Source organism: Lactuca saligna, chromosome 3 (genome assembly GCF_052625555.1).
Source record: "Lactuca saligna cultivar CGN05327 chromosome 3, ASM5262555v1, whole genome shotgun sequence".
Taxonomy (NCBI): Eukaryota; Viridiplantae; Streptophyta; class Magnoliopsida; order Asterales; family Asteraceae; genus Lactuca; species Lactuca saligna.
Genome location: NC_136419.1, coordinates 94,646,481 through 94,672,617, shown reverse-complemented (window position 1 = coordinate 94,672,617; position 26,137 = coordinate 94,646,481). Strand labels below are relative to the sequence as shown.

At 39.5% G+C, this 26,137-nt stretch overlaps 1 non-coding gene across 1 annotated transcript; it reads left to right on the top strand.

Moving 5' to 3' along the window:
• Window positions 1–10,474: 10,474 nt before the first annotated feature.
• Window positions 10,475–10,581, top strand: LOC145038181 (small nucleolar RNA R71). The gene has a single exon (XR_013679244.1). It is a non-coding gene; the product is annotated as a small nucleolar RNA R71 (small nucleolar RNA).
• The last annotated feature ends 15,556 nt before the right edge of the window (window positions 10,582–26,137 follow it).

The following is a 26,137-nucleotide window of genomic DNA, read 5'->3' as shown; positions in this document are numbered from 1 at the left end:
CAGAAAGAAAGCATGGCTTTAATAAAAATTAACAGCTAATGAAGGTTAGAGGAATAGAACTTGGGTCTCTTTTGTAGAAACAATGGTGTTTACCAGCAAGCTAAAGGGCTTTTTGTGTTTTGTCTCTAAAATAATATATTTAATGTCTATTATGCTCGAAGCTTTTATATACATTATTATTATTATTATTATTATTATTATTATTATTATTATTATTATTATTATTATTATTATTATTATTATGATTATTATTATTATTATTATTATTATTATTATTATTATTATTATTATTATTATTATTATTGTTGTTGTTGTTGTTGTTGTTGTTATTATTATTATTATTATCATCATATTGCATAGACATGAGTAGAGCATCAGGGTAAAATGGTTATTTTGCACCAGTTAGCACATTCAGTCAGATTTTCAATCAAACAACATGATTTCTTACTCAGTCAGAATTTCTTACTCAGACAGACATTTCTCAGTCAGCACTTTCTCATTCAGAAACTATCAAACGGGGCCATAGTTTATTCAAATGTTCGCATAAAATGGATGTACTTTGATTATAACAATTTGTTATCATTCATATATGTATCAAAATCCATTTATTAACTGATGCATGTCTATATACCAAGACAAAATTTCAATTATTTGCAATAACATATATTCCCATAAAGATGTACACCTTGCTCGACATGTTACAAGGTGAAATGAAATTGTTAGTATTTTTCTGTTATTAGCAGATTCCATTACTGTTCTTAGAAAATTTATAGAAAATTCATAGTAGATCCAAATAAGAATCTGTAAATTCTTGGAGTTTGGAAAATGAGTCTTGTTTGTTCATAAATTTTCCCATGATTTTTAGTGACCTCCAACTTAGGTGAAAATGTCCATAGACACAGACTGGTCTAGTTTGGTTCTTGAAATGATACCCAGTTTTGTAAAAATCACCATAAATTGTCGAAAAATTGTATGGAAATGTGCAAGTATCCATTTTAAAGCTAAGAACTTGAACTACTTTCACCTTGTACAGTTTTGAAAACTAAAATGTTTTAGTTGACCAAAACAGTTCGTGAATGGAGGCTAACTTTTCTGATGAAAGCTGTTAGAAGCATTTAGTTGGTTCTTGGTGATTTAACTTGTATTCCCCCCTCCCCCCCCCCTATAGGGGTATGAACTCAAATTGAATGATTTTGGTGGATGGATGTTTGATAAGAGAAGTGTTTAACTCAAGAACACTTGAAGGATTACTTTGAAGATTCAAGAACCTAACACCATTATGATGGAGTTTGTGTAAGTAATCAATGATTTGAGTAAAATGGAGTGTAATTATCAAACGGAGGATGAATTATACTTACAAAGAGTGTAAGAAAGCTTGATGATCATCCTTGAATCTTGAATTTTTAGAGAGAGAAAGTGAGAGAAAGTTGTGTTTGATCTTTTGGTAAAATGAGAGAAATGAGTGAAGTGAGGAGTGTGGAGTGATGTTCCAACTCTAATAATGTGCGAAAAGGTTGGAAATGATGAAAAAGTCCATTGACAAGACCTAGGCATGGTAGAAGGAGTGTGGCTGGTTAAGGAGTGAGTGTGAGGGGTTGCTTGTGTCATAAGCTAAAGGAAAGTCAACACTCCACCTTATTACTCCAACCACTAAATCTTGGATAAGATTTGCATTAAAAATGTGAATAATTAAGACATATGGATCTTAATATGTTAAAATAAAGTTTTGGGTGAAAATCCCACTTTAAAATGATGAAAAACGGGCTTAAAATGCTAAAAATATTGAAAATCGGGCAAAAAGGGCAAAAATCCGAGTTTCTGGCCAAAGTCGCGAGGTCTCGGTCCTTAGGAAGTTGAGAACCGAAAGTGTGGTTCGGTTACACAAGGAAACCGAAAGTAGGGAAGGGACCAAGAGAAGGGAAAGAAAGAACCGAATGTGCAAAGGTGGAGCTGAAGAAGCGAGGCTCGGTTCGGCGGGTTTCGGTCCTCAGTGGGTTCGGTCCTCGGCGAGTCTCGGTCCATCAGCCGGTCTCGGTTTCGGCTGTTGGGAGTGTTCGGCTCTAGGGTTTCGGTTTCAGAGGTCTCAGTTTCGGCTGCTGGGGTCTCGGTTGCTTCTTGGTTTTGGTCCTAGGGTTTCAACTGCCAAGAGGGTTCGACCCTAGGGTTTCGATTGCTAAGAGGTTTCGGCCCTAAGAGGAGTTTCGGCTCCTTAAGGCCGTTTTACTCGTTTTTACCACGTTTCATGCTGTTTTTGACCCAGTTAAGGGCCGGGATGGCCCAAAAGACTATGAAAAGTTACGGGAACTTTTGAGAGAGATTTGGGAGAGATTTAAAATAGAGAGAGATAGAGTGAATACAATTGAGGGAGGTTTTGTTTGTGACCTTTTTAAGTGTCCGACTTCACAATGCAAGATCCGTAGACCCCATTAAGCCGTGTTTTAGTGTCCTACACACTCCCGATGAGTGTGTAATACTGTTTTATCGCTTTGGTTCAATGTTTAGTATTACCACGGCTATGGAAATTCAAACATACGAATTTTCCAATTGATGTTTTCTCATAAAAATAGCGGGTTGCTTAGTAAATACACAATGTAAACCCTAATATACAAGGGCTAATTGAGTCATCTGGTTTGACTTGTTGACATTGTTTGACTTTGACTTGACCCGAAATTTACTATTGTCACATGCTGCCAGTGAACCTGAACCAGTGGCACTTCCTTGTTTCTCAAAATCTTGTCTTCCGATGCACCATCGCGACTAGCCTCTCAGCATAATTCAGGCTCGGATCCACCTGAATATCTTCGAATGGTAGTATCGTTGATGTTTTGGCTATACACTTCCTCAACTGGGACATGTGGAAGATATTATGGATCTGGCTCAACTCTGCAGGTAGCTCTAACCGATACTCTACCCTGCCCACTTTAGTTGTCACCCTGAACGAACGAATATACTGGGGCTCCAGCTTGCTCCTCTTCCTAAATCGGATCGCTCCTTTACAGGGAGATACCTTCAGGAGTACGAAGAACCCACCTAATACTCCATATCAGATCGCCGCCTATCCGCATAACTTTTCTGATGACTCTGCGCTATCAACAACCTCTGCCTAACCTGCTCTGATGTCTGAAGCACTATCTCAGTGCTGCCCATCACTCACTGCCTTACTTCTCCCCAGCTGATGGGAGTCCGACACCTCCTCCCATATAACAACTTGAAGGGAGGCATACCAATACTCGAATGGTGGCTGTTGTTATAGGAAAACTCAGCCAACGGAAAGTACGTGCCCCAACTTCCTCCGAAGTCCAATACACATGCTCGAAGCATGTCCTCGAGCGTTTGGATCGTCCGCTCACTTTTCCCGTCAGTCTGTGGGTGGTAGGAGGTGCTGAAATGCAGTCTTGTACCTAACTCCTCATGGAACTTCTTCCAGAACCTGGAAGTGAAACGTACATCTCGATTTGACACAATCGAGATCGATACACCATGCCGCAATACCACCTACCTCACATACACCTCTGCCAGCCTCTCTGCTGAAGAGCTCTCACTGATAGCAAGGAAGTGAGCGCTCTTCGTCAACCGGTCAACGATCACCCAATTGCATCAACACCTCTCACGGTCCTCAGCAATTTGGTGATAAAATCCACAAAGATTTTCCCACTTCCACTGGGAACCTCAAGTGGCTACAATTTTCCGTGTGGACGCTGGTGCTCAGCCTTAACCCTACGACATGTCAAGCACCTCTCAACGAACCACGCCACATCCCTCTTCATACAAGGCCACCAGTACTCTCTCTTCAAGTCCAAATACATCTTAGTGGCCCCGGGATGGATCGAGAACCTCGATCGGTGCGCCTCCTCCATCAAAGTGGGACGTGCCTCGCCTTCATACGATACCGAAATCCAACCCTGAAAGGTCATAAGCCTGCGGCTATCGGTAACGAACTCTAGTACCCGACCAATCACCCGCTCTCTCTTGCAGTTCTTCGATCTCACAACCTCTGCCTGGGCCTCCCAAATGGCATCTAACACCGGAGTCATCACTGTCAACTGCATACAAATGTCTCGAATCGAGGAACTCTCCACCCTACGGCTCAGGGCATCAGCTACAACATTAGCCTTGCCCGGGTGGTATAAGATCTCACAATCATAATCCTTTACCACGTCCAACCATCTCCTCTGGCGCATATTCAGGTTGGGCTGATCCATCAAATACTTTAAGCTCTTGTGGTCCGTGTATATGGTATACCGAACCCCATACAGATAGTGACGCAAGATCTTGAGGGCGAACACCACTGCCCCCATCTCCAGATCATTGGTGGGATACCTCGTCTCATGAGACTTCAGCTGCCTCGATGCATATGCTATCACATGCCCCTTCTGCATAAGAACTGTACCTAACCCTGATATCGATGCGTCGCAATACACCACAAAATCCTCCATCCCTTCTGGGAGGGCTAACACCGGAGCCTCGCATAGTTTCTGGCGAGGTGTATCAAGCGAGGTCTGCTGCTCCGGACCCCACGAAAAAGTAACAACCTTCCGGGTCAACCTGGTGAGAGGCACGACGATCTTGGAGAAATCTTTGATAAATCTCTGATAGTAGCCGACCAATCCTAGAAAACTCCTGATCTCGATGGGTGATCACGACACCTCCCACCTCATAACTGCCTCAATCTTGGTAGGATCAACCAAAATCCCATTCTGGTTGACGAGATGCCCCAAGAACTGAACCTCCCGTAATTAGAACTCGTACTTGGAGAATTTGGCATAAATCCTCTCTGACGTCAATACCCCGAGAATCTCTCTCAAATGCTCCTCATGCTGCTCCCTAGATCTTGAATACACCAAAATATCATTAATGAACACGATCACCGAGCGATCCAACATCAGTCTGCACACCCTGTTCATGAGATCTATGAACGCCGCCGATGCTTTGGTGAGCCCGAAAGGCATCACCACGAACTCGTAATGCCCATAATGAGTTCTGAACGCCGTCTTTTGGATATCTTCATCTCGTACTCTCATCTGATAATACCCAGATCTCAAGTCAGTCTTGGAGAACCAAGACGTCCCCTGCAACTTGTCGAACATGTCGTCGATCCTCGGTAATGGGTAACGGTTCTTGACCGTTAACTTGTTCAACTCCCGGTAATCAATGCACATCCGGTGTGAACCATCCTTTTTCTTGACAAAAGGGATCGGCGCTCCCCAAGGGGAACTACTCGGTCTAATAAACCCCTTCCCTAGCAGCTCCTGAAGCTGCGATGATACCTCCTGCATCTTTGGCGGCGCAAGGTGATAAGGTGCCTTGGTGATAGGCGCTGCCCCCGGAACCAAATCGATGCGGAACTCTACCTGCCTCTTGGGAGGCAGACCCGACAACTCCTCGGGAAAATTATCCGGGAATTCGCGCACTATCGGTACATCATCAATCGAACTTGGCCTCCCAGCGGCCACTTGTGTGTCCATCACATAGGCTACAAACCCGCTACAGCCCTGCTGTAAACTCTACCTCACCCTAGTAGCCGAACAGAATGCTGACTCAGAACAGGTACCCTCGCCGTACACCGTAATTACTCCCCCACTAGGGTCTCGTATCATCACCAACTATGCTCACAGTTTATAATAGCCACAAAACGGCTCAACCAATCCATGCCTACTATAAAACAAACATCCCCCATCGCAACCAGGACCAGATCAATCGGGAACTCAACACCAAAGATCTCGAGTACACAACCCCGAATCAGCTCAGTAGCATAAACCGCTCGCTCGTCCGCTATGGAAACCCAAAGAGGTCAACTCAACGCCTCTCGAAAAATACTGACGTGATTACTAAAGGCTAACGATACAAAGGATCAACTCGCACCCGAGTCAAATAACACCAAAGCAAGTACAGAATTCACAAGAAAAGTACATACGCATATCATAAAATAAGCATCGCAACACAATTCAACATAAATAAATGAAAGAATATGTACCAGCCACGACATCGGGCGCTGCACGAACCTCCTCCGCTATCAACTGGAAAGCTCTCCCGCGAGCTTTCGGTGCCTCGGCCTTCACTGGCCATCCCTCAGTAACTCGCGCAGACCCCTGCGATGACCCGTGCAACAGTTGTGGACACTCGGCCTTCCGATGGCCCGTCTGGTTGCAATGAAAGCAAACCATAAATCCCATGGGGAAATCCTTGGCGATATGCCCCTCTTTTCCACATTTGTAGCAAGCACCTGATCGACAAACCCCATCATGTCCCTTGCCGCACTTCCCGTATGTGCGGCCCTTCTGGCCTCCAGATCTTAAATCGGCGAGCTTTTCCCGCTTGGCTGCCGGTTGAGACTGTGACGGCTGACGATCCTTCCCCTAAGACTCAGCCTCCTCCCTGGCTGGAGTCTCCAACTCAATCTCCCTCTTATGGGCATTTTCCTGGAGCTCGTCAAATGTTCGGTAAGTCGATTTTGACACGAACTCCCGAATATCCCTCCTCAAAACGCCCAAATACCGGCTCATGCGTTCCTACTAGGTAGAAACCTACTCAGGGTAGAACATCGCCCTCTCATGAAACTTCTTGTTAACCATAGTAACAGAATCAGTACCCTACTTGAGGGTCAAAAAGTCCTGGGTCAATCTTTCCTTCTCCACTAGGGGAACATACTCATCTCTGAACATGGTGGTGAACCTCTCCCAGGTCACCGCTGAAAGCTCTGCATGAGTGAAGTTCGCCGTCATGAACTTCCACAAATCCTTCGCTCCCAGGCGGAGCTGGTTCAGTGCGAACCGTGCCCTCAGATGCTCCGAACATGAACACGTGTAGAAGCATCCCTCAATATCATAAATCCATCTCATCATAGTGATCAGATCTTGTGTCCCATCAAACTCTGGTGGCTTCGCGTTGCTGAACTCTCGAAATAGCAACAAGTCACCTCCCTGAGGAATAGCAGCAGCCATAGCTACAGTAGTTGTAGCAGCCGCAGCCTCAGTCACCGCTGTGTACCGCTCATCGAAAGTCTCAATAAATGTGGTCTTGATAGACCCAAACATCTTCAGAATTTCGGCTCGAATCATCGCCTCCACCTCAGCGTTGATCATCTGACGAAGCTCCTTGTCACTCACACCGCTCAAGCATAATAGCACTCGATAACTCAACCCTACTTGTTCCCTAGTACCCAAAGGATTCTTACTTCGGCTGCGCACTGATCTGGTGTCTTCTGTAGTATAGTCCCTATACTACCATCCACACCGCATCGGTATTCACCCTAAGTCCTCTTCCTTGGATCCCATATCACAAGTACTCTACTTCTCGCTAGCATAGGCTACCCTTCGGTTAACCTTTTGTAGCCCCTCACTACTACCTACTCACTCGCAAGCATCTCATAGTAGCAAAAATCCTCCTAGGCTAAGGCATCACAAATCAGGCCACCTTAGTCCTAATATGAATACATATCCTACTTAGCATGCATAACATAACATAACATAACTCTTAACACATAATGCAAAGGTATTTTGGGAAATCACCGTTCTGGCGCTGGCTGATCGTACACACTGATATGCTTTGCTCGTTTCAAAAACTTTTTGAAATTTTTTCTTTGATTTATGAAAAACTCCTCAAATCCTCAGTCTAAGTTCAGATACACCCGAAAGTGTATCCGAATCCCTCAAACCAAGGCTCTTATACCAACTTGTAACAACGTAAATTTTCAAAACAATTTTTCATTTTTAAAACAAACATTTACTCATAAAATAATGTCGAAACATAATGTATTAAATGTTATCATCACAAAACATATCCCAAAATCTCAAAACATAAACTCCACGAGTGTGTGCGAATCATGCCAACGCCTTCCCGTAATCATTGCTAGTACCTGAAACACATAACACCACAACTGTAAGCATAAATGCTTAGTGAGTTCCCAAAAATACCACATACAACACATACGCCTTTCCATGCAATAACTCTGTGAGATCTTCCGATCTAGGTGTCTCAAGGGACTTCCACCCTGAATTTTGGTGGACCTTCCGGTCCTACCCGTATTGACCATCCGGTCCGTAACCTCCTGACTTTCCGGTCCATGTTATCTTGACCTTCCGGTCCTTATCATACATAACGTACATAACACATACATATCACATAAAAGCATATAGCACATACATATCATAGCATACAAGACCTTTCGGTCACATATAGGTACCCTTCCAGGTACAGTATAGTGAGAAGACTCACCTCGGATATCTCGGATAATCTCGCACACGTATGCACTGATCTAGCCTCCGCCTAAACACATAAACAATTATCTCAAATCAATAACGGCTCTCCAGGCTAGAATAGTCTCTTTCATGACCTCTAAGAAGGCTAAAAGACAATTTTACCCTTCAAATGGTCCACAAGTCCAATTGTTGACCAAACCCTAAAAGTCAACATAAGTCAACGGTTAACTTTGACCAGACTCGCCGAGTGCACTCGTGTGACTCGGCGAGTCCATGCATGTCCTCTTCTCCTTGGTCCTCACTCAACTCGGTGAGTCAACTTTACACTCAACGGGTTCTCACAGGTCGTGAATCGTGGGCCAACCCGACTCAACTCGTCGAGTCCACTTATGAACTCGGCGAGATGCTTCCATAATCACTCCCAAATGACCTTCTGAGGTCAGATCCGCTTCTCTAATCTATAGATCTGACTTCCCCATCACCAATAACTACGTAAAGGTCGAAACTTGACTCACATGTATTGCACTCAAAGCTTCTTTTGGTGAAATAACCACTAAAATGGCTACCTAGGTGCACAACTCAAAAGGGATGGCATAAAGCATAGCTATAGGGACTCTCTGGACCTCTTGACGTCCAGATCTAAGAATCATTTCACCTTGGGACCTCATCCCCTCCAAATTCAAGCCAAAATAATGCATATAGAAACCCTAGATTCAACTAAACATCATAATCAAGAGATTAAGCACAGACTGATACATCCAACAGCTTCCTCTGATCAAATGGAAGTAGATCCAAGCTCTCCAACTCGCCTAGCTTGTCCTTTCTCCTTTCTTGTTGCAAAATCACAGAAGAAATGGTGGATTAGACTTCCTCTTTCACCACAAACGATCTCTGTGCTCTATAGGGTTTCTCGGGGGTGTAGTGGCCACAAATAAAGGCCATAAAGGCCTTTAAATAGGGCTCAGGACCTGAGATTTAGGGTTTTACTTTACAGCGCGGACTCGCCGAGTCCACGCATCGACTCGTCGAGTCCGGTCATTAATCCGGATAAGAATTCACGATCCTACTCGGCGAATCTGAGCGTCTATTCGCCGAGTCCCTTCATTAAACTCAAAATAGATAATTAAAATTAGATACCTGGGAATCCGGATGTTACAAGGAATTTGGCATATTTCGGCATTCGTGCAACCACCTCTATGAATGGCATATTAATCTGGAGAGCCTTTATGTGTTCGAGAAACTTCATGTGGTCAAATTTATTTTTTTTCTTGTCTAGCTTGGGCTGGAAAGGGAAGTGGAGGATGATATGGCTTAACTGGTGGCTGGCTTTTCTGTTCAGGTGGGGGACTCTTCGAGTCTATCTCCTCGACTCGGCTAGTCGAGTTGGGAATTTGTGATTCTTCATGTTCTGCTTCTTCCTCTTGCACCATCTTAGGGCCTTCTTGCTAAATAGGGGCCAGAGGAGTTATAATCTTCCCACTCCTAGTTGTCACGATATTTATATGTGCACCTTTGGTTTACTTTCGGTATTACTAGGAAGTCCACCCAGTTGTCTCTCATTCACTTGTTGAGCAAGTTTCCCCAGCTGCTTTTCTATGTTGAGAATAGATTATTCCTGATTCCTAAGCAAGGCTTGTTGATCTTTCATCATAATTTGGTGTTCTCTCAACATATTTTGTTGATCTTTGATTGCAGCATTGGTATCATTATGTCTTTTCTCGAATACGGCCACGAATCTTGTAAGCATCTCTTCCAAATCTGATTTCTTTTCATGTACCGATTCCTCCTTTTGATAAAAGCCTCTATCTTTTTGCTTAGATTTCTCCTCTATTGTCTTTTTATATTGATCATATGGTAGCCATTCTTTCTTGGGTTTTCGCCAATTATCATCATGCCTATCTCCAGTTGAATAGCACACATGTACTTTTCGATTCCCATTCTCTTCAAGATCACAATCGTTTGTAAGGTGGGGACCTCTACAGTTTTCACATCCCACTCTAATAGCATGGATGGATTGGTTCATCTTTGTCAGTCTTTGGTCCATGCTTTCCAATGTTTCCATAATTGTTGCCATGTCATCGGTAATAGAATTCTCCGCCCCTCGAGGCAAGTCATTTCTCGGGTTATGATATTCTCTAGAATGCTTAGAGAATTCTTTAATTAGTTCTTTGATCACCGGGGGTGGCTTCTTTGTAAGAGGTCCTCTCAAATCAAGGAGTTTCCTTGTGGTCACATTCACTCCATCATAGAAAATGGAAACTTCGTTTTTGCTATTAAGATCATGATGTGGGCAATTCCTTAGTAAACCTTTGTATCTCTCCCACACCTCGTATAAGGATTCTCCAGCTTGTTGCTCAAAGTTTTCTATTGCTTTCTTCAACTTGACTATCTTTGAGGGAGGACAAAATTGATCAATGAATTCTTCCTTCATTTTAGCCCATGTAGTGATGGATCCTAGAGGGACTGATTTCAGCCGATCCTTTGCAGCACCCTTGAATGTGACTGGAAGCATACGAAGTAACACAGTTTCGCAAGCCATATTTGGAACATTAAAGTAATCGGCTACATCGTCAACCTCATCCAAATGTTTGTAGGGGTCTTCGTGATCTTTCCCGTAGAAGGGGATTTCCTTAAGTTGAGCAAGTATGTGGCCCTTTAGTTCGAAAGTGGTAGTAGTGGGAATGATGGGTTGTACGATTCCCGAGCTGGTATCGTCACGTATCCTCTTCTTCCATTTACCCATGGGAACTTCATCAATGTTCGCCATGGTGTTAGCGGGTTCTCCTTCAAAGTCGCTTCCTTATTCAGAGTTGGATTCGTAATCGTCCTCAAATTCGACTTCCTTTGTATTACTTCAAAACTTTCTAATTTGCTTCCTTCGCTTTTTTGACTACTGGACTCACCTGCCTTCTTGTCCTTTTTCTTCCCAAAGACTAATTTGAGGTCCTTGAACGATGATTTCTTTGGCGGGTTATTGTCTTCTAGTACTTTATCCTTGTTTTTCCTAAGTGGGGATTCTGTGTCTTCAAATAGAGGGACCAAAGGTGTGTTGGATCCTCAGGTCATGTAAACCTGAAATCAAAACAAGAAACACGCGTAAAAAAACACGAAACTGGGAATCAGCTATGGACTTGCCGAGTAGCTTCAACTGCACTCGGCGAGTTCAAGGCCAAAACAGAAAAAAAAAATATTAACGAAAATTCTAAAACAGAAAACTATTAAAACCTATCCTAATAACTAAATTACTTAAGAAATAATTTTGTGCAAGATAAATCTCACACAAAGGATCTATAAAGCTTGAAATCAATATTAAATTTTAAACCGTTCCCCGGCAACAGCACCAAAAACTTAATGTGTGTGAAACTAACTAGTTTTATCCTACTTTTAATTTATAAATTTGACACACAAAAAGCAGTGGACCTATCAATTGGTAATATGAATTAGCAAGTAGGGTATCGAACTCAGGGAATGGAAATTAATCTAACTACTAGATTACCTAAAACAATTAGTAAAATAGAAGGGTTTTCTCTAGTTTTGCAATGCTAGACACTTAACTAAAACTTAACTAATCAACTAACAACTAAAAACACGTAAAAACCAACTAAATTCAATGATCAAAAAGGTTTTAGTTTAGGTTCGATTCAATTACTCCTATGGTTAATTTTTATGGTAATGTAATGGATTAATTGTTATTGGTGACCGACTATGGTGATTAGATTCACATTCGTTATTACCAATCCTTAGAAAGGAAATTAATTTAATCAGTGATCAAGTGATTAAACTAATAAATTCCCTAGTTTAATTATTTGGGTTAAATGAGACTTGTAATTAGCTAATTAAATTGTTGATTTAATTAACCTCTTGTTGATGGTGTATCACACGAGCTCACACGTTAATTTACCCATTCTCTAGTTAATCCTAGTTTCATATTCACTATTCCTAGGCATATAGCAATGTGTTCACATAAATTATATGAGATAAGCAATTAAGAGATGTTCATGCAACTTAATTACTTAGCAATTAATAGAAAATAGTTATGGTTAATGCATAAGGGTCTTTAACAAGCTTAATTTAACAACATTCACCACATAACAATTAATCAAAAGAGTAAATTAATCCATAGGAGCAAACTTGTCTATCCTAAACAAAAACTAACGAAATTAGCTCATAATTACAGTAGATGAAAACCTAAAAACGAATTCAAACAAGCTAAACATGGTTCTATTCAAAGGTAAAGTGGAAAATTAAATCTAAGTTGCCTTATTCTTCTTAGAGTGGAGAATTAGGGTTCTTCAACGTTTTCCAAGGTTCCAAATTTCTCGATGATCGCCAAGTCACTCCACCAAGATTCTAGAGAGAGCCTCCATTTGGGTTTGTTGCTTTTATTTATAGATTTCTCAAAACAAGGGCTACTCGTCGAGTAGACAGCCGACTTGTTGAGTCCCCTTGAAAAATCTGTGTATGGCAAGGACTTTACGTATTGCTTCGCAAACCTTCGTGTGTACTCATCGAGTAGAAGTCCCTACTCACCGAGTAGCTTCAGTATTTAGTATTTTTGTTCTTTCTTCAATTCCCGAGCTTTCGATCGTATCTCCTGCTTCTTTTTGCTTCCGAGGTTCTCTTTTGGACTGAAAATACAATTTGAACACTATTAAGTACCTTTTGACCATAATATGTAAATAATTAGCTAATAAATAATGAAAATATGTACTGAATATATAGCTAAATATGCACATATCACAACTCAACAAGGTTGAGTCAGTGCGAGTACACAGAGCATACTCCGGAGGTGCGCATGGCGTACGAGAAGCCTTGTAGTTGTCCACCATCGGGGTGGTTGAAGGAGTATGCAGGGTGTACTCCTAGTACATGGGACGTACCCTCGCAACCTTCAAACTCCATTAAGCTTAATGTATTAAGCACTTAAGTCCATATTTCAGATCTAAGGTCTGAATACACTCTAGAGTCATAAGGTTTCAATCTTTATGACTTTAAAAGTCCAAAAAGTATTTAACACAAGTTCTTAATCCATTAAGACACTCTACAAGATGAATGAAGTAAATCTAACAAATGAGACCTCATTTTTATGGCCTAGGATCCCTCCTAGGGTCTGAAAGGACAGCTCAAATCGACAAGAACAAACCATGCACAACATGAGACTTTTGGGACCAAAAAGTAGCATAAAAGAACTGAAAAATAAGATCTAGCAAACAAGTAATCAATGTATGAACTTTATACCTTCTTATGATGCAGAAGGATGCAAAACTCCCAGATCCAAGCTTGCTTCAAGCTTTCAAGCTTCACCACCACCTTCCTCTTCCTATGGAACACATAAAAACTCACATTAAACCTTCCAAGAGCTCAAAAGAGGCTAGGGTTTGTAAGGGAACATGACTATACTAATGAAGGTTGGAAATGAGAAAAGAAATGAGGTTTAATGTTACTTTAATACCACTCAAACCCTAAAAATTAGGGTTTCCTTCTTTAGCAAGTACGCCTTGTGTACATAAGTGTATGCCCATGTTACTAGGGTGCGCCATAGTACGCTCATCGTACATACATATATTCATGGTGTACTTCTCCTGGAAAAATTACGAAAATGCCACTAGGGATTTAAGGCACTTTATCTTCGGACTTAGGGACCAAACTGTCATAAAATAAAATTATACGGATGAATTTAGAAGTACCGTATCATTGGGATGTTACAATTCTCCCCCACTTGAAGTAGACTTCATCCTCGAAGTCTGCTGCTGCGAACAACATAGAATAATGTTCCTGCATCTCAGCCTCCGACTTCCAGGTCCACTCGAAGCCCCTCCGATGTTGTCACCGCATTTACCAAAGGTATTTCCATGTTCCACAAGACCTTTATCTTTCTTTCCAAAATAGTCACTGGCCTCTCCATGTAACATCCATAAAAATCATGAAAATTTTAAACATTTAAAAACAACCATAAATCATATTTGTTTAGACTATAGTTTTCAAAACATGTTTAATATCAGAGTTTTCCCAAAATCATAAATCTAAACACGAGGAGGTGCACGATCATGCCTTCGCATTCATGCGATCATCTAAGGTACCTGAAACATAACCCAAAACTGTAAGCCTAAAGCTTAGTAAGTTACCCCAAAATACCACCAAAAAGGTAACATATATACAATAACAACATGCAATGGGTCCACAACTAAAAGACTGGATTACCCCTGATCCCATATCATAAGTCTGGCTTGCGCTCGGTCCAACGGCTTATGACTTGCTTGCTCCCTGACCAAATCAGTCCTCAGATTAAATACAAATAAGCCCTCAGTATGAGTCTGGCTTGACCTTCTCGGCCCTCAGCTCTTATCTGGAATGCTCATGAGCCATCAGTATAAGTATGACATGCCTTTCACAACCCTTATCTCATATCTGGATTGCTCTAGGGTTTGTTGGCTACTGCATGGAGTAGTAATACCATCACAGGTAGTCCTATAGATCTACCAGGCTAGCATATCAAAACTAACATGCATATCTATTATATACTTAGCATATCAACACATATCATGTTATCAAACCAATGGGTTGGCCATGGTGCCTTCGACTTGCAAGTACAATGAGGAGAACTTACCTCACAAACTAAACAAAAATGTTAAGGTCCGACTCCGAGTCTCAGGTCTCTAACCGATACCTAATTCCATCAAATGAACAATTCCATCAAAATCCCAAATACCCAAAATACCCTCAAGGTCAAACTTTGTCAAAATCAAAGTCCACTGGTCAAACCCACAAAGCCAAATGAGTCAACACGGCCTAGTCAACTCAACCTAGTCACTCATAAAGCTGACTCATGGGAGAACGTGGGGTGTATTATGGAGTTACACTTTGCGTACATGAAACCTCATAGAAGACCACCATCAGGATGTTTGACTGAGTATGTGGGGGTACTGCTTCTTATGTGGAGTGTAACCTCACAAACCCTAAATCTTCATTAAGTGCTTAATAGCTTAAGCACTGAAGCCCATATTTCAAATCCACGACTAAAACACACCCTAGAGTCATAAACTTTCTAACTTTATGACTTTACATTCCTAATAAGAGCTTAACACAAGGTCTTAATCCATTAAGACCTCTTACAAGATTCATGGACCAAAACTAACCAAAGGGACTTCATTTCTATGCCTAAGGAACCTTCCTAGGATCTGAAAGGACAACTCAAAATGTCCAGAACATGCCATGCTTAAGATGATACTTTTGGGACCAAAAAGATGACATAAATCCCCCACAACTAGCTCTACAAGATTAAGAGACAAATGTGCAAGCTTTATACCTTGGAAAGCTTGTAAATGAAAGATAGATCCCAGATCTAAGGTGCTTCTTTCTCCAAGTTGAGCTTGATCTTCTTCCTTCCTCTTCAAATCAAACTAACACACTCTTTAATGCTTGAAATGTCCTCACAAGGTGCTTCTAGGAAGAGAGGGTAGAGGCTGGTTAAGTGAAGAGAAATGACGCCATAAAGATGCTTAAATACCACCCAAAACCTAAAAATTAGGGTTTCCATCTTTCTTTAATACGCCCTATATACATGAGTGTATGCCCAGTATACTATGGCATTCCCTAGTACGCTCAGCATACATATATGTACGCTTAGTGTACTCCTCCTACCCAAAATTACAAGAATGGCACTAGGGCTCCAAGGCAGTTTCTCTTGGACTTAGGGACCAAAATGCCATATAATAAACTTCAATGGACAAGTTTAGAAATACCTGAACATTGGGATGTTACACTCCACATAGTTCAGGCGCTCATCGACCTATATATCGCCTAAAGAAACCACTACATCCTCATCCAATACACACTTTCGCAGCTATGAAACATCAAAAGTGCTATGAATCTTACTAAGCTCCTTAGGTATATCCAACCTGTAAGTTGTTGGGATTTGAGGATTCTAACACTCGTATTTTACATGCAACCCTAAATACCTTGGATCTATGTTTTCTCTATTATACATGCAAACTTGACCTTTTCCAAGGTATTAACCTAACTAGCATACAATCATGATACTTGAGTAATATAAACAAGTTAGAAGACATACCTTTTGGTATAACTTGATTCTATGGAGCTTAAGAGCCTAGTGCCTCAAGTGTGACACCTCAAATGGTTCACACAATGTCAAATACACTTAGAATAACTTGAGAGAAATGAGACACTTCATGAAATTGGCTATCCCTCACTATTCATACATAGTGACCGATTTTTAGGAAGAATAAGATGTTTATATAGTGTGTCACAATTAGAGTTACACCATGTAAACCCTAATTGTCATGGATTTCCATTTCTTAGATCCATGGGTTCAAAAACACCAAGGAGCATCCACGGAGCATCCTATGAGTTTTAGCCCAACTTGATAAACCATGGAGTATTAGCACACTATTCAAGTGTGGATGATTTACACAATCAACCCATATATTTAATTGGTCCCCTTTTGATCACTTAATTAATTCCAAATTAATTCTTGATCACTAATAATTAAATAATATTATTAATATATTAGAACTTATAATATATTAATAAACCTTAAGTGTTATTTCTCTCATTTTAGTCTATCCAAATGCATGATGCCATGCAACCCAAATGGACCATGCCAAGTCGGGTCAAGTACATACCAATTATAGTTATGGGCTTAGACATTAATCCAACAGTCTCCCACTTGGATAAGTCTAAAACTATTACTGCGTATGACTTCAAAACCTGATTGGCAATCATAACTCTTGAAAGTTGTTGCCGTACTCTAAACAAATCAATGATGCGTCCATTAGATAAGTGATCATATATTCCCCCATTCTAGATATCATATGGACTGAGACATGGATTATAATCATTCTCTCTGTCCATCTGTTGTTTCCCGATTTCTTATTTATAACGATCGACTAATTGAACAAATCAAATCATTCCACGCTTGGCCAAGCACTTGGGGGTGTCATCACTAAATCATCGAGGGGTCCACAGATATCGCTTTTAACCCTTTAAGGGTTAAAGGAATGGATAGAATTTGACTCATATGCTTGTTCTACTACTTGTTGAATCATATATAAAAGCATGTTTTATAACATCGAGTTAGCAATGCGTTTTCGTACAATCAATGCATAACCAGCTCATAGGAAACAAGTCATATCTCTAGGTTTGAAGAATATAAGATATTATCGTCTCATGATCACCCGTGATAAAATCCATGAAGTGAATCAAATGAGTATGAGTTGAATCCAATACTCAGAACTTATGAGCACTCATGAATGTTGTAGCAACTCGTTCTATGTCCACTACCTTGGACATCTACAAACCCGCTTCATGATAGTCTTGCCTTAATACCTACTTCCAATGTATTATCGACTGTGAATGATTTGAATAACTTAGTCATTCAGGAAGAATGACCTAGTGATTCTGGAAGTCAAAACATGCAAATTGAAACACAAGAATAATCGAATCCAATATGGTCTCAAAATTTATGAATATAAATAGAATAACTTTTCTTTATCACCATATTGATTACACATTATTCATTGTATACTGTTTCAAATTATCAACTTTATACTTGAATTAAAACAATAGTTGTCCCATGCTCCAAGTATGTACACTATGTTTTCTAAACACTAGTCATGCCATACACCAAGTATGCACACTATGTTTTCCTATGATCTTTACTTTGTGAAATAGATCGATTGAACATAGTTCCAATGATTCTTATTTCACAATCCCAAATCCTTACCGCAAAGGCAAGAATTCCAAAAATCCTGCCATTTACCAAAACTGTTAGATTTTAAACTTATATGCACTGATCCTCTTGTAATGATTATACACAAGGTCACAAAGACTTGTCAACAGTCATTATAGAGTATTCCAATGGATATCATTCCATGAAAACGAAGTCTCAAATTCAATGTAAATTGCTTTGAACATCCTTCTTGCATCAAGTTTTCTAATCTTACACATATTGAATAACTTCCACCTATGGAGACATCTCCATATTCCCATTTTGACTATCACTTCTGGACAAGAGTTGCCTCCTTTCAGAATATGTCAATATGGTCCTTCCAAAATTAACATTATACTTCCAACTGTCCCTGAGCAACCAATCTTTGGTAAACCTTAGATTGTCCTCGACAATTGCTTAATCATTTTAGCCATATCCAATTCTAGACTTTTCCCCTCTTAATGCCTTGAGCATTTGGAAAATTTAGAAAGGATGAATATTATAGCACATGCAATCGATCCTATAACCGAAGCACATGGGACACGATTCATGATGTCTCACATAAAGACATGATACTAGACCAGTCTTTTGCTATAATATTTCTATTTATATTTTCCATGTTCTCATAATTTAGATTATGAAAAGGGATTCCATAATCATAATCGAATTTCAGAATGCAAATAAGGTACCCGTATATAGAATTTCCTTATGTTGAGCCATTCCAACATAAAATTCATATATATATATATATATATATATATATATATATATATATATATATATATATATATATATATATATATATATATATATATATATATATATATATATATATATATATATATATCCTTGAGTAAAGATGATTAAAACCTCAATCTAAGCTTTTAGACTTGAAATGAAGTATAATTTCCTCTCCCTTAATTATAGCAAAACAACTTTTAACAATTGAATTTTTTTTGTTTCTATAATTAACACTTAACATAATAATCATGCTCCCACTAGCATAATAATCATTAGCATAACACTTATGCTCCCACTAGCTTTGACATGTATTCAGAAATCAGCTGGACTTCTAGAAATCAATAATTTATTGACTTTCTTACCAAAGTTCAGACTTCTGATACGAGATGTTTTGATAAAACTTTATCAAAATCATACATCTTTCCTTAGATAGCACACATGTGTGTCTAAACAATTTCAGAACTATGAAAAGGGATGTCGTAATCATAGTCTTAATTGTTTAGACCTTTGCTATTCCACACAAGTCTATGTTAGTGTGCCAGTTAACCACACACACTCCACTAACAACTTTGAGAATGCAAATATCACAATTGCTATCTACCTAAAATCTACTTGTGAAAGCATTTCCTCACCATCTTTCATGAATCGGAGAGAAACCTTATGAAACTTAGATTTTATGGTGTATTTGTTCCTAGCCATATGAATTTGTCAAAACCATAATCACATGACAATGTTAGTGACAAATCCAAACTCATATGGACCGAACTTGTGTAATCTTAACTTGTTGCCACTTGGCAACACAAGGCCTACCATTGCTTACGGGTTGTTATGCAAACAATTGAGAACTTTTAGAACTCAGATGCATAGTCAACTTTAACCGGAATATGCACAAAAATAAGAATATGTCACCACGATAGGCTATAAACCTCAAGTCGTGTGCTAGTGATAAACAACAGATTTTATTCTTGATTAGTTCTTGAAACTCTTTCAACATTTTTAAGACTCCCACTATCCTCTTGACATATAAGACTCTCTTGCCAAGAACCATGCCTTGAGAAACAAATATTCAAGAGATAGTGCGGATTGTTATCGATACAAACACTTCACATGATTGCCCTTAGTTGGTCTTTGTTTTATCCAAAACATCACAACTTACCATTTTCAAATGTACAAGAGTAGAAAACATTTTACTCTTACATTTGACAAGTGTTAATAAACCTTCATTAAGATGTGCCACTCAAGTTACAATATTGGAGTATGACTCTAAGACTTGTTTTGGAGTGAAGTATGACTCATCTTCTTGATTTAACCATTTCAATAATTCATGACCCCTCTTCTTAGCCATAAGAATTCACTAAGGTGTCCCTAGAGGATTAATTGTGATATGGTCTCATAATCATTAAGATGATCATAAAACATGATACCAAAGTACTCTCCTATCTTTTCAGATTTAAGAAACTTTTATCTTTCTACCTTATTTGATTCTTGTCATTTGTTCTGTCATACATCAAAACTTTTCCAATGCTTTAGAATTATACTTAAACTTGTAAGTATAACCATATTTACTAAAATTTAGTAAATCATGACGAATAATCTTATCAATCTTTTGTGGTGGACTTGATTAGTGTACAGGAATGTGTACTCGATCCTATAGTACTTCACATTACTCACATATACATGTGAACAATAAATTAGTCTTAATTTTCCAAAGATGAAAATTCTCACTCATCATACTATACAACTTGCATGATTCCAAGTTTCGGTCCAATTGAAACTTGGGTGATGAGAATCTTTCCTTATTTGGTAAATTTAGACATTACCACAAATGAAAAAATCAAATTCACATTTCCATTATTGCTAGAAACATACAAATATCAATTTTTCAATAAAAGCCATTGCAAGGAGATATAAACTAAAATAAACTTAAAATTTTATTTATTTATAAAATGCGGAAAAACTTTTTCCTTACAATGTAACTTTAAATGAAAACTATGTTATCACATATTTTCTAGCAATCTATCATAACTCTTAAGTAGTAGCTCAAGAATCCGATCTTCAAACCATGCGATTGAAATCCATCTTCACAATCAGATTCACCGTACTCTTTCTTTAAGTTTCCTTCCCTTTTCTTGATCATGTCACATCATGCACCAAGAATCAACACTTAGGAACTTAACAGAGTTAGATAGTGGACTTACCTGAAGTCGAGTCAAATTTTTTGACTTGACGTTTTCTCAGATCTTTTAGGTAGTTAGGGCAGCTTCGCAACCAATTCCCCTTCATTTGACAATAGACCCATATGAACCCCTTGGGAATGGTACATGAGACAATCTCATACTTAGCCTTTCTCTTTACCATTTGGTCAACTGAGTTGACTATGGCCAATCCCTTTCCATTGGGAAGAGAAAGCTTTTCTGGATTTCCAATGTTACCATTGTAAATTTCCATGGAAGTTTAGGAAGTTGATCCTATAATAATATTTACTTTACTAGTCCTCCAAATCATTGTTGATTCAGCAACACCAAGCAAATAGATAAGATCATTAAGGGTCATGTCATAGTCTGTTTCATAGTAGTTCCAAAGGAACTCACTATGTGACTTAGAAAGTGATTGAACATCCAACCTTCTCAAGACTTTGACACCCAACTCTCCCGGCTTGTCAATATGTGACTTCATCTCCAAGATGTTATCACACATAGGCCTTGCTGGCCAATAGGGCTTTAGTGACATTAAACTATTCAAGAACTTGTGGGTTAGGAGAATAATTGGAGGAGGTGTAGGAAGAGAAGTATGATTTCCATTATCCAATCATGGAACATCATCTTCATTAGGAAAGCTTATTCCAAGAAATTTAGGATGATCATAGATGTCTAAACCAAACATTTACAATGAGAGAAATTCAAGTTAGTTGATTTTAAGTCTTTAATATAGCACCCAATATGAAATATTAAGGCTAGGACCTAACACAATATTTTATAACTTGGAAAAGGGATGCCGTAATCCAAGCTATAAAATATTTGAAGGTAGGCGAATGACGATTCACCAATTTCCACCATGAAAAATGAAATAATTTATTAGGTTTTAATTGGATCTGAAACTCCTAGATCTTTTGAGATTCATTGAACTTTTCAATGATATGTTTCAATCTCGATTGTGCCCTCTCAAATTGTGTGACTGGGATGCCGAGGATCACAAAACAAGGTGTGAATAACCATGCAAATATACTTTGTACCCTTAATATTTACCCCTCAATCCATGTGTCGGTTAACCACACGCGCTCCACCGATACTATGATAAACATTAAGTTACCCTTTGCACACCTTGTTAAACCAAGCTAGTGTACCGGTTAACCACACACGCTCCACTAACCGACTTAAGCAAAGTGCAAAGTGTAATTTCATGGGTTAGCATCAAATTCACATTTTCATAAGTAACTAAGATTGGGAATTCATAAGTGTTTAGTTACTTAGTATTTATCATGAATACTTTTAATGAAGGAAGAATTCTAGTCCTTGCCCTACACATTCGGCTAACGACCCTCCACCAGTCAAGGAAACGGTGGGTCAGAGTAGACACAACACACACACACACACACACACACATATATATATATATATATATATATATATATATATATATATATATATATATATTATTAACATATAATACTATAAAGTATAACGGTTGAATTTTAACTTTTAAAATTCTAAGGGCTTAACTTGGAATTAAAGTATTCATGAGGGAAACTTTACAAGTTCCAAAAACTTGAGGGAAAGTTTTGAACAATTCAAAAGGTATTCAATTCCATAACTTATGTGTTTAAAGTAGTTTTAATTAAAAAAAAACTCTTCAAGTTCCAAAACTCGAGGACAAGTTATGGAAGACTTTAAACCATTAAAAGAATGTGACTCTTCCTTATTCATAACTTATGGAAATATTGATGAGTTTTATGAATCTTAAATGTGACTTTTCATATAACTTGAGGACAAGTTACAAAAACACATTTTAGAATCAACTCTTAGATTAATTTAGATTGAAAACACATTATCACATAACTTTTCTATTAATCTAAGCAACTCATAAAACAAGATAATTCAAATCAAACTTTTTCATGAAATTTTCCTAACCATTAAACTAATACAAAACATGAATCTATTGACAATTATCTTTTGAAATTGAATTAGCATGAACATTACCACATCAAAAACAGGTTTACAAGTCCAAAAACAGCTTAAGGTAATGTTCCTAGTCCAATTCCATCCAAAACAGTCGAAGATATGTTGTCTGGGGTCCAACTCGTCGAGTGCATGAACCAACTCGACAAGTTGGATGATTTCACTCTTGGACTCGTCGAGTCTCTTCATGGACTCGGTGAGTCTGTTGTTTAGACAACAACAACCTTCAATTTTTCAGCAATTTAAGCAAGTATAACAAGAAAACAAGCCTAGGCTCTAATACCACTGTTGGGTTTTGAGCATTCTAGCACTCCTATGGTGTACATGCAACCCTAAATACCTTGGATCTATGTTTTCTCTATTATACATGCAAACTTGAACTTTTCCAAGGTATTACCCTAAATAGCATATAATCATGATACTTGAGTAATATAAACAAGTTAGAACACATACCTTTTGGTGTAGCTTGGTTCCATGGAGCTTAAGAGCCTAGTGCCTCAAGTGTGACACCTCAAATGGTTCACACAACATCAAATACACTTAGAATAACTTGATAGAAATGAGACACTTCATGAAATCGGCTAGCCCTCACCATTCATACATAGTGACCGATTTTTAGGAAGAATAAGATGTTTATATAGTGTGTCACAATTAGGGTTACACCATGTAAACCCTAATTGTCATGGCTTTCCATTTCTTAGATCCATGGGTTCAAAAACACCATGCAGCATCCACGGAGTATCCTTTGGGTTTTAGCCCAACTTGATAAACCATGGAGTATTAGCCCACTATACAAGTATGGATAATTTACACAAGCAACCCATATATTTAATTAGCCCCCTTTTGATCACTTAATTAATTCCAAATTTATTCTTGATCAATACTAATTAAATAATATTATTAATATATTAGAACTTATAATATATTAATAAACCTTAAGTGTTATTTCTCTCATTTTAGTCTATCCAAATGCATGATGCCATGCAACCCAAATGGACCATGCCAAGTCGGGTCAAGTACATACCAATTATAGTTACGAACTTAGACATTAATCCAACATAAGCAACCTTGCCAACCCTGGAAACCACCTCAAAAATCCCCAATATACTGGGGATTCAAATTCCCCCACTTCATGAAGCGTATCACACCTTTCCAAGGTAAGACCTTCAGTAATACCGTATCACCAACCTAAAAGTCAAACTTGGATCGGGGTCGGTCGACATAACTCTTCAGCAGACTCTTAGCAGTCTGCAGTCTCTGCGTAATATGCTAATCAACTTTGTAGTCGGAATGACCACTTCGGTCCTCCCCATAACCCTGTGACAAACCTCGCCCCAACAAACCGGGGTACGACATCTCTTACCATACAAGAGCTTAAAAGGCGGAGCACCAATGTTGGAGTGATAACTGTTGTTATAAGAGAACTCCACAAGAGGTAGGTAGAACTCCTAACTCCCACCAAAATCGATAACATAGGCCCGCAACATATCCTCAAGGGTTTGTATCGTCCGCTCACTTTGGTCGTCAGTCTGCGGATGATAAGTCGTGATGAAATGCAACCTCGTGCCCAGTTGCTTGTGGAACTTCTGCCATAAATGAAAAGTGAATCGAACATCACTGTTTGAAACAATAAATACTAGAACCCCATGATGGGTGATAATCTCATGAAGATACACATCGGCCAACTTCTCGGCCTAAGAACTCACCTGAATCGCTAGAAAGTGGGCACTTTTGGTCAATCGATCAATGATGACCCAGATAACATCATAACCCTTTGCAGTCTTCGGCAACTTAGTGATAAATCCCATAGAAACCTGCTCCAATTTCCTCATGGGAACCTACAGAGGCTGCAACTTGCCATGCGGCCTCAGATACTCATCCTTGACCATCCTCCAGGTCATACATCTCTCAACATACCAAACTATCTCCCACTTCATACACGAACACCAATAGCTCAATCTCAAATCTCGATACATATTGGTCCCCAGATGGATAGAAAATGAGACTTATGAGCCTCATCCAACACCATCTACTTGATCCCACCAGAAGCTGGAACCCAGACCCGACCACACCGAGTCAATAACGCTTGACTATCTGTGACAAATATGTCAATCTCTTGTCTGATTCTCTCTTTCTTCCAGTTATCTTTCCGAACTCCCTCAGCCTGAGCCTCCCAGGTCAATCCCAAAAGCGGAGAATCAATTGATAACCTCATACATGTCACCCTAACTGAATACCCCTCCGACTTGTGGCTCAAAGCGTCTGCTACCACGTTCTCTTTACCCAGATGGTAAAGGATCTCGGAGCTATAATTCTTGACTACTTCCAGCCACCTACGTTGCCTCATGTTCAGGTTTGGTTGATTTATAATATGCCTTAAACTCTTGTGATCCATATAGACATTACAACGGACCCGATATAGATAGTGCCTCCAAATCTTGAGGGCGAACACCACCTCCCCCAACTCCAGATCATGCAGAGGATATCGCGACACATGCGACTTCAGCTGCCACAAAGCATAATTAATCACCTATCTTCTCTACATGAGGAATTCCCCAAAACCGGTGATGGATACATCACAGAATACTACAAATCCTAAACTCCCTCTAGGAGGGTCAATACCGAGGCCTCACACAACCACTACCAAAGAATCTCAAATGTCGAATGTTTCTCGGCAACCCATCAGAATTCCACCCCCTTCCTCGTCAGACGAGTGAGGGGTATCACAATCTTGGAGAAATCCTGAATGAGTCGCTGATGGTACCCTACTAAATCCAAGAAACTCTTGATGCCGGAGGGAGATTTCGGAACCTCCCACTGCATCATAACCTCGATTTTGTCCGGATCGACCAAAATCCCATCCGGGTTAATGAGGTGCCCCTGGGAATCAATCATGGCTCTAAATCGGCTCAGCCAGTCCATACCCACAATCACAAAAACATCTCCCATGGGAATTGGGATCAAATCAATCGGATAAGGCACCCCAAAGATCTCTAGCACATAATCCTAGAATATCGTTGATGCAGAAACCCTATGTTTATTGGTGATAGAAATGCGCAACGTACACTTTAAATCCCTAATAGGCATATCAAAATCCCTACTGAAAGATCATGATACAAAGGACCGACTCGCACCCGAGTCAAACAACACAATAGTAGGCAACATCTGGATTTACCATGGCCTCTTAGGCAGTGAGATGGAAAGCTTGACCTCGAGCCCTCGGGGGCTCCACCCTGCCCTAGCTCCCATCTGTAATCCTTAAAGTAGTCGGAGCTAGATCCTGCACCGGCCTAGTG